Source organism: Callorhinus ursinus, unplaced genomic scaffold, assembly GCF_003265705.2.
Source record: "Callorhinus ursinus isolate GAN/ISIS: 27379988/994484 unplaced genomic scaffold, GSC_fseal_2.0 scaffold16, whole genome shotgun sequence".
Taxonomy (NCBI): Eukaryota; Metazoa; Chordata; class Mammalia; order Carnivora; family Otariidae; genus Callorhinus; species Callorhinus ursinus.
In genome coordinates this window covers 34031546-34041311 of record NW_027397078.1, presented here as the reverse complement: position 1 = coordinate 34041311, position 9766 = coordinate 34031546, and positions in this window count along the sequence as shown.

Here is a 9766-nt window from a genome sequence, read left to right as displayed (position 1 = left end):
TCTCTCAAATAAATGAATAAAATCTTTAAAAAAAAAAAAAGAAAGAAAAATCTTCTTAAAAAAAAAAAGAAATTTGGCTATGCATCAAAACAGAGAAACAGCCTTCCTCACACAATTCTCAATAATCGAGTCTGGTAGGGCGAACGGGGTAACTGGGTGATAGGCATTGAGGAGGGCATGTGATGTAAGGAGCAGTGGGTGTTCTATGCAACCGATGAATCCCTGAACTCTACCTCTGAAACTAATAATACACCATATGTTAACCGAATTTAAATTTAAAAAAAAGTCTGTGTCCCAAAAGAAAACAGTTTTCCTGACACTGTCTGAGCTTCTAGAATTTAGAGCACAAGCTACCTACTGCAACTTGCCTGGGTGGGCCCTGACAAGAGAAAGAAGCCAGTTGTGTTCTTCCATCATGTGGTTTTCATACCAACACTGGTCTATTACTTAGCAAACATAGGGCCAGTCAACCTCTAGAGCCTCAGCTTATCAAAACCCCATTTCTATGAGTTTAAAGACTCCAAGTCCAGATTTTTCCGAGTTCTAAAAGCATTGCCCCCAAGGAGGGCTGGCAGCAGTCCCATGAGAACGATTTACTTAAGTCACTAGAAGAATGTTTAAATTTCTAAATCCTTGCCAGTGTCTATATTCGATTCATGCGGGGCCTACCTAATATTTGATTGAGGCCTGACGCATATTGCCTGGGGAATGCTTTGATAGGAGTGGGAATTGGGGTGCTACAGTAGGGATGTAGTTCTTCATTTCTTTTACCATTGCATAGTTTCATTTTAGAAAAATAGATTTTTGTAACCCATTGACACATCTGTTGGCCACATGAAGGTCAAATCCAGATCTGTACGAATTAGAATAATTTTGCATCTATCTCAGGAAATTAGGCAATTAAAAGAAAGGCAAACCTCAAGAGAAATTTCTCTCTCTTCTTACAGATATGTATTAATTGTAGTGTCTGATTAATGAGCCTCAGATCTGAGTCTGAGGGCCCTGGTGTGTTCTTGACTCTCACCAGCATGCTGCTTCCTGTGGGAAATGCAGAGAGTTCAAATCCCTCATGGTTCAAAATAATCTCACATGTGTTAAAGAATCAAAGCTTTGATTGCTAGCTGCTCACATGGAGACCAGCACATACATGAGAACCGCTGGGGTCCAGCTTTTCAGATAGAGGATTATAATTCTTCAGAGGATGTTTGCATTCATTTTTTTTTTCTTGGTTTTATGAAGTTAACATGATACGTGATCTGAAAATTGTTTCTCTAAGCTGTCAGGAGCAGCCACTGTCCTGGCCTGGTTCAGGTGATGCCATCCTCAGGACAGGTAACCAGTGTCCCCTCTTTCAATCAGGTGGACATTTAGGGAGATGGGCTGATTGAGTTCAACTCAGTTGCTTCTCACCATTATAGGCCCTGGAAACAAAGCACGCATTCCCATGCCTTCCATGTCCTGACCCTGATCCTGGACCCAGGTTCAGGATCACTGCCAGTTTAGGACCCCTGGATGATTTATTTACTCAGAGAACCTTCCAGATTAGGAAAAGAAACTGATGGCCATACTTGCCCTTCAAAACTTTCACAGCAAGACAGAGTGACTCACTTGAATTTTTTTTGATGATGATGATCTGTACTGAATCACATTCATAGAACTACTACTGACTGAGCTCCTGTTCTAGAAGCTGCAAACTTGGGGAGAGAAACTGGAAATATGCTTGCATCATAAGCAAAAGAGACCCCATAAATCTTTATGTCCCGCTCCAGGGCCAGAGACATGAAAAGAGGGCCTTCCCAGGTCAATGGTACCACTGATATGCCTAGTCACAACTGTAGCCCAAAAAAATGCCATTACAGGGGAGCCTGGGGGGCTTGGTTCATTAAGCATCTGCCTTCAGCTCAGATCATGATCCCCCGGGGCCTGAGATTGAGCCCCGCATCAGGCTCCCTTCTCCGTGGGGAGCCTGCTTCTGCCTCTGCCCCCTGCTCATGCTCTCTCTCGCTCGCTATCTCTCGCTCTCTCGAATAAATAAAATCTTTTTTTTTAAATGTCATTACATTCTGGCCCAAAAATGCAGTCCCCATCCTCCACCCCCTCCACTGCCAAGTAAATAGGGAATGAGCAAAAACTCAACCTATCACTTCAGAAAATTATTAGTCCGTTTTCAGTGATATTTATCTATTATGCCATCACCTGCGGCTTCATTTGGGGGCAGAAATGGTGACTCTTATTGGTACTGTCGCAGAATTTGGAATGCTCATTAAATATTGCTAAAATAATATGAGCATGTGATAGTGAATCACAGCTGTTAAACCAGTCCGACTTCCTCCCCATCTCCTAATCAGTTTGTGTTCTGTAAGGGCAGCCAGCAAGCTGAAATACATACGTCCTTTGTTGTCTGTCCCAAACCATGATTGGGAACACTTCTAACCATGTGATGGCATGATATGATGAGCCTCTGCTACTTTTTCTGCTTTCTCAGTGGCCCTACCCTTACTCTCCTCGAGGCAGGCAGCCTCGGTTCCCTCAGGGGAGTGATGACATAGGCAAAAGCAACTAACCAAGTAGTCAAAAGTTGTGGCTTCCCAAAGCCAAGGCCTGGGCATGACGCGAAGCTCAGAATGCACGGCAGAGAAGGGCCCCATTGCTCCATGCTCAAGCCTGGAGAAAATGACCTGGGATGCCAGGCAGGAAGAGAGCCAGAAGGCAATTGAGAATTGTTTTGATGCCAGTGAGTCACTTAGGAGGTCTGTGCCGTTGAGCAGGCTGAGTCAGGGCAAATAGGAGGGAATCACATAAGACCAGCCTGGTTTGGAGATCAGAGTGCAAAGGGTACCTGTGCCCTGTCCATGGTTAAAAATGCAGTGGGCAGGAAGGCTCCAGGGTTCCCTGTTTCAGCTTGCTGAGGAAGCGGAAGAGACATCCATTTGTGGTGTCTATAGGAAGGGTAAGGCAGCCTCCGAGGGTTTCTCAGAGCCCTGAGATGGCCAAGAATCACAGAATGTTCCCCCATGCCAGGGAGGGATATGGTCATGGTACCATTAGCCAGTGAAACTCAAGAAATCTTTTTTTTTTTTTTAAGATTTTATTTATTTGTTTGAGACAAGGAGTGAGAGAGATCATGCGCAGGGAGGAAGGGTAGAGGGAGAAGCAGACTCTCTGCTGAGCCAGGAGCCCAATGTGGGACTCGATCCCAGGACCCTGGGATCATGACCTGAGCCGAAGGCAGACGCTTAAATGACTGAGCCACCCAGGCACCCTAAACCTCCAGAAGTCTTAAAGTTGGAAACATAGGGAGACAGAATAGTGACAGGAATGCCCAGGGACCAAAGAGCGGAGGAGAGTAAGGCCAATCGGTCGGCAGCAGGAAAAAGAGCCCCAGTGATAGCCCGAGATAGCAGACTGATTTTCCATCCTCTAGGAGAAAGGACCCAAAGGAGGTTAGACTCTATTACTTGACATTTTATTCAGGGGCTAGGATTCCCAGCAGAAATCTAGAAATACAGGCATACCTTATTCTATTGTGCTTTGCTATACTGCGCTTCACAGACACTGAGGTTTTGTTTTGACAAAGTGAAGGTCTGTGGCAACCCTGCATAGAGCAATTCTATCGGCGCCCTTTTCCCAACAGCATCTGCTCGCTTCGTGCCTCTGTCACATTTTGGTGATTCTCACAGTATTTCACACTTTTTCTGTATTATTCTATTTGTTGTGGTGATCTGTGACGTGATTATGACTCACTGGAAGCTCAGATGATGGTTAGCATTTTTTTTAGCCAGAAAGTATTTTTTGATTAAGGTATGTATATTAGCTTTTTTAAAAAAAGATTTTATTTATTTATTTGAGAGAGAGAGAATGAGAGATAGAGAGCACGAGAGGGAAGAGGGTCAGAGGGAGAAGCAGACTCCCTGCTGAGCAGGGAGCCCGATGCGGGACTCGATCCCGGGACTCCAGGATCATGACCTGAGCCGAAGGCAGTCACTTAACCAACTGAGCCACCCAGGCGCCCTAAGGTATGTATATTAGCTTTTTTAAGCATAATGCTATGGCACACTTCATCAACTACAGTATGGTGCAAGCAGAACTTTCTATGCACTGGGAGACCAAAATACTCACTTGATTGGCTTTATTATGATATTCGCCTTATCGTGGTGGTCTGGAATTGAGCCTGCAATATGTCTGAGGTGTGCCTGTCCCTGATTTCCTGGAGAAGACAAACTGGGGCAGCCTGAGTGCAAAGTGGACTGTGTTCTCTCCAGCAAGGCCATGAAGTCAGTTCTGAGGATGAATGAGCCATGGCAAGGAACAGCAGAAGGAGAGGAAAGAATAGGCCGTGCAGAAGGAAGAAAGGGACACTGAGGGTGGTGGGTCCTAGACACGGGAGCAAAAAGGCGGTGGAAGAAGAGGAGAGGGAGGAAGCAGGGTCAAGGGCACATGGACCTGCAGGACCTGCTTATTTTGAACTTACCCTTCATTTCCATCATGGAAGAGCTAGATTATATAGATTTCGACGTGCGAGGGAGTGCTGAGCAGAGGAGATACTAGCACATGTGGTTACGTATGGGCCTCTAAGAGGCAGGGAGGGGCCGGCCATCTCAGGGGCATGCCTACGTGAGAGCTCATGTTCAAGTGCATGAGCTGGTGCTTGCACTTAGCTCAGGCCCAGAAATCCGCTTATGCATAGTCAGCTCTCAGTAAACATTGTGAACTCCCCAACCAAGCAATATACTTCGCTCTGGTCATTCTTGTCTAAATTGAGAATTAATTTACCATAGCTTCCTGAGTTTAAGGAAAGTAATTCTCAAAAGCATCCCTGGGGGAAAAAGAAAGGAGTCATCTTATATTTGAGTTTATATGAAGTCTTTCATATCACAAGGTCCTCCCTGAATTATTTTAACAATGAAGTATTTTGAGTGAAAGGCAAATTAGCCTGATATTGTTGCAGGATCGCAGGGTTCTTGTCTCACAGAGTCCAGGAATGACCTCTCAGACACAAAGGGGTGAAGTGAAAGTTTATTAAGTGAAGATGAGAGCAGAAAGGAAAGAAAAAGCTCTCTAGAATGAGAGGGGTCCTGAATGGATTGCCACTGAGGGGTTTTAGGCCGGTCTTTTATTGAAAACTTGACCCAGGGAGCTTGTGGCCTTGAGATTCTTGGGCCATCTTGGTCTGAGCAGGGACTATGGATAACACCCTTAATGACTGACTTCTTTGAGGTTTGGTCAATTTCTGTGATTACACTGTAGCCACCAAAGAAAAATACTCTCTCACATCTGGGGCCAGGTGGTCTGGTCTACTCCCTTATCTCTTGTTCACTTTTTCAGAGCCTGGTCAATGGCCCCCTGTCACTCCCTGCCCAAACCTTAACCCTCTCCTTACTCAAAATGAGTTCACTCGGTATTAATCTTGGAGACCTATAAAAGTCACTGAAAGAAGTCCCTAGTGAAAAGGAGTAAAACACCTGTTAATACAGATGGGCCATGATTCCTGTGCATATGATAATATCTAACATGTTTTGACTACCAAGCATTGGCTAGGCCTTTTACTCATATCCGCTCATTAATCCTCCCAAAGCACTTCTGAGGTCAGTACTAATACCCCCATTTTGCAGAGGAGAAAACTGAGGCCCAGAAAAGCTAAGGACCTTGCCCTAGGTCATGGACACTGGAGCCGGAGAGCCAGGGAAGGGCCACAGGCGGGCTGGCTGTGAGGCCTGTGCTCCAGCCCCTGCACCAGCAGCCTCTTGCAGCCACGGTCAGTGCATGTGAGTGTGAACGAGCCTTTGCAGCAGCTCTTTAAAAGCGATGGAGGGGTGCCTAGGCGGCTCAGTCGGTTAAGCGTCCGAATCTTGATTTCGGCTCAGGTCGTGATCTCGGGGTCTTGGGATCCAGCCCCATGTCGGGCTCCGCGCTCAGTGGGGAGTCTGCTTCTCCCTCTCCCTCCCCCAGCTTGTGCTCGCTCTCTCAAATCAATAAATAAAATCTTAAAAAAAAAAAAATAAAGGGGCACCTAGGTGGCTCAGTTGGTTAAGCATCTGCCTTTGGCTCAGGTCATGATCCCAGGGTCCTGGAATCAATCCCCACCTCAGGCTCCCTGCTTGGTGGGGAGCCTTCTTCTCCCTCTCCCTCTGCCTCTCCCCCTGCTTGTGCTCTCTCTCAGAGAAAATCTTAAATAAATAAAAAATAAAAGCGATGGAATGTATCATTAGGTTTGAAGATCACAAATACCTACACAATGAATGAAAAAACCAGGGCTGAGAATAAAATGTTCAGTGGCCCCAAGATATAAGTGGCTATATCTCAAAACAAGTAAGGTAGAAAGTGAATAGAAATCTGAAAGATTCCTTTAGCCAACTCAAAAAGCGCCTCCCAGAATGACGAAGACCTCACTGTTGGAAGATGCATGTGGAGAATCTGACGAAAATATCTTCTGTAAAATGTGAACAGGACAACATTCTAAAGTCACGTCTTATGTTACACGTGTATTTAAAAAAAGAGTTAGTGGTTCTCAACTCGAAATGCTTTCACTCCCCACAGGACGTTTGGCCATGTCTGGAAACATTTTTTGCTGTCAGAAGTTCGGAGGGGGTTGCTACTGAAATCGAGCAGGTAGAGGCCAGGATGCTGCTAAATGAGCTTCTGTTCTAATTCTGCATCCCTAGACCCCATAACACTTGGCCTTGAGAATGAACAGTTTACAGGGCTGTGATGTCACTCAGGATCGGACGTAATCCATGACTAATGTAGGAAAATGTCTTTCAAAGCATGTCCAGAAGATCACTAGTTGTGTGAAACACTCCTAAAGAATGGCTTGCGTGGTCTCATGATTTGGGAAAATGCTACATACCGGCTTCTCCCTTGTAACTGGGCAATAGACGGTAGTATGTTCAAGTCTCTTGAGAAGTCCTGGGAGATGCTGTACTTTATTTAATCCAGAACTTTCCAAATTTATTTGATCATGGAGGCTTTTTTACAAGGATTTCTGATAAGGAGAGAGCAGCGATGCTTCCAGCATCGTCGTGCTTGGCTGTTTACGTGTTGAAATACATTTCATTATGAATTACTCTCATTGCTTTGTGTGTTACTACTAGAGCAGCATGCCATTTGTTGAAGGGAAGAAAAAGGTTTGGGGAGGCAAATTACATTGTCTATGAGTTTCACTGAAGGATAGGAAAGTGGGGGCTGTAAACCATGTGTCCTAAGAGGCTACGGGTCCAATCAGGGGGCGAGCCACTGTGCAGCAGTGCACCTCAGCATAACCGGAGGGTGATGGCCAGAAGAAAGGAGAGGGGATGTGGGCTGTGGGACCCTGCTGAGGTCGCGGGATTGCAGAGCAGAGCTAGAAGCCACCTTGACTCATTTAACCCCACCTCCCACTGTACCGATGAGGGAACAGAGACTCCGCCAGGGTCCTCGCAGTCACCACGGCGTGCAAAAGGCCTTCTAGTGTGGCCTCCTCAAACTGCACTCCTGGAGGGAGTGAACAGAAAGTTCTGGAAGCAGAAATTGTACCAGAATATTGTTTCCAAAGAAGTTACCCTTTTGGTTCACATTCACCAATCTCTGAAGGGCAATGGAGCGATGATATCAGACATGTTTCTTGTGAACCCTCCTTGCCCTTGAAGTGCCGGGACACAACCCCACAGCACAAAGTTTAAATGGTCCCCCCGGAGACAATAGGATATTTTGGAAGGAGAATTGGCCAAAGAGGCAGAAAACATCAGGCTTATTCTTAAGGATAAGACCTTTTACATTTCTTGAAACATAAAAAGTTTTACTCGTCTTCTTTGCCAGACTTTGTTGAAACAAAACGCGACTCTTTCAAAGAATCAAATCAACCCCAAAACGATCAACATTTGCCACAAAAGAGAGAAGCATTTTCGATAGTGAGAAGTTAAGGGGGCTTGGAGGCATGGCTTTTGCCCTGGCTAGTGAGGCATGCTAGGTGTGCTTGAGACTGTCAACTCACCCTCCTGTTTTCCCCATCTGTAAAAGAGGGATGAAAGTGTGTTTTCAGTTGTCCTCAGGGTTGCTTTGAGGGTAAAATAATGCAAGGTATAGGAAAGCTTTTTTCAAGATGTATGCAAGTTCACAAATATAAGGGAGAGCAGCTGTGAAATGTGCACACATCTTTTCCAACTTGAGGTGAATGTGAATATTTCTGTGTTGGGTTTCAGACTAATTCAGATTCCTCAATTTGGTCATTGCCCACTGGTCTCGGTGACTTGCCGATTACACCAAAACAGGATGGCTTCCTCCCTCCGGATGAAGCCAGCAGAGAAGCCAGATAGTTCTGGAATTTACATCCAGATGTGTTCATCGTGCCTTCCAATTTACACTTCACTACAGTGGTATTTCTCCATTTCCCAAATGAACCAGGAACTAGAAATGTTTCCACGTATAGCACTGTATACTTAGCCACAGCAAACGTGAACCTCAACTTGAAGAGGTTTCTGGATGCTTGGAACATTCTTTTCCAGACAGACCAGGAGTGTTACCTCTGAGCATTTTTTTCCCCCTTTCTTTGTTTCTTTGCCTTGTCCAAAGACTTCCTGGCAAAGACCAGGAGGGACACCTGTGGTTGACGTGAACTTGGTTGGACCTGTTGGGGTTATTGCGCTTTACCACAAGAGAGAGTGCACACCCTGGGGAGCCACTGGGCATCTCATGAAGAGGTCTTCAGGAAGGACTTACTTGAGGATTTGGGCTTGTGTTAAGCGACTTGGTGGAGAGTTTCAAAAAGTGGGGTCTTGCTTTAGAATAGATGCTATGAAGAAGTGGGGGCAATTTTATGATTAGCTATCTTAGATCCGATCTTATTTATAAAGCAGGACTAAATTGAAGCCAAAGCTATACTTGGTAGAAGCAGCAGTCACTCATATTTGCTGGGAGAGGGACATGTGTGGTCATTTTGGGGACCTTACAAGGGTCATGTTTTGCCTTTTGTATTCACACATTGACTGTGGGGCGGTCTTATTTTCGTTTGGCTCCATCGTGGTCACAGAGTGGACTCGTGTGACGTTGGTGCTCCGTAACATATTTGTGTTGAACAGGACCGTGTCAAGACCCAGCTGTGAGTACCAGACTAAGTACTGGCAACATCAAAGCCTCGCTGACAGCGTCAGGCTCTCAGGGGCTACTTTGCTTTTTCCCGATCTTTATCGTGTGTGAAATAGAAGGCAAATACAAATGCCTACACACAACAGAAGCAGGGCTTGATGAGATGGAGCTGTTGACCAGCATGGTGGTTGCAAAGGTATTTCTCTCATAAAAATTCATTAAGCCCTGGTCTCAGTCACAGCCCCAAAAGGAGCCACCTGATTTTCACAGCAGTCACCTCCCGGTGTATCTTAAGCATTCTGTCATGCAGTGTCTGTCTCTAGGCATTGTAGGTTGGTCTTACTCATTTTAAAAAAACCTGATATATCTTTTGAATCTTTAAAAAAAAAAATTTTTTTTAAAGTAGGCTCCATGCCCAACATGGGGCTTAAACTCATGACCCCAAGATCAAGAGTCACATGCTCTACCAACTGAGCCAGCCGGGGGCCCCCAAAACTTGATATATCTTTTGAATCTTTTTGAATCCATAGGTTTCCTCTCTGTCCCTTTCTTTTCTTATGATTTATCTATTGAAGCATTAAGACCATTCGACCTATAACATTTCCCACTGTCAGGATTCTGCTATTTTCTATTTTGGGGCAGTTTGACCCTGACCTCTCTGTCTTCTTTATTTCCTTCCACTCTCATCTGGATCCAGAGGACTGAA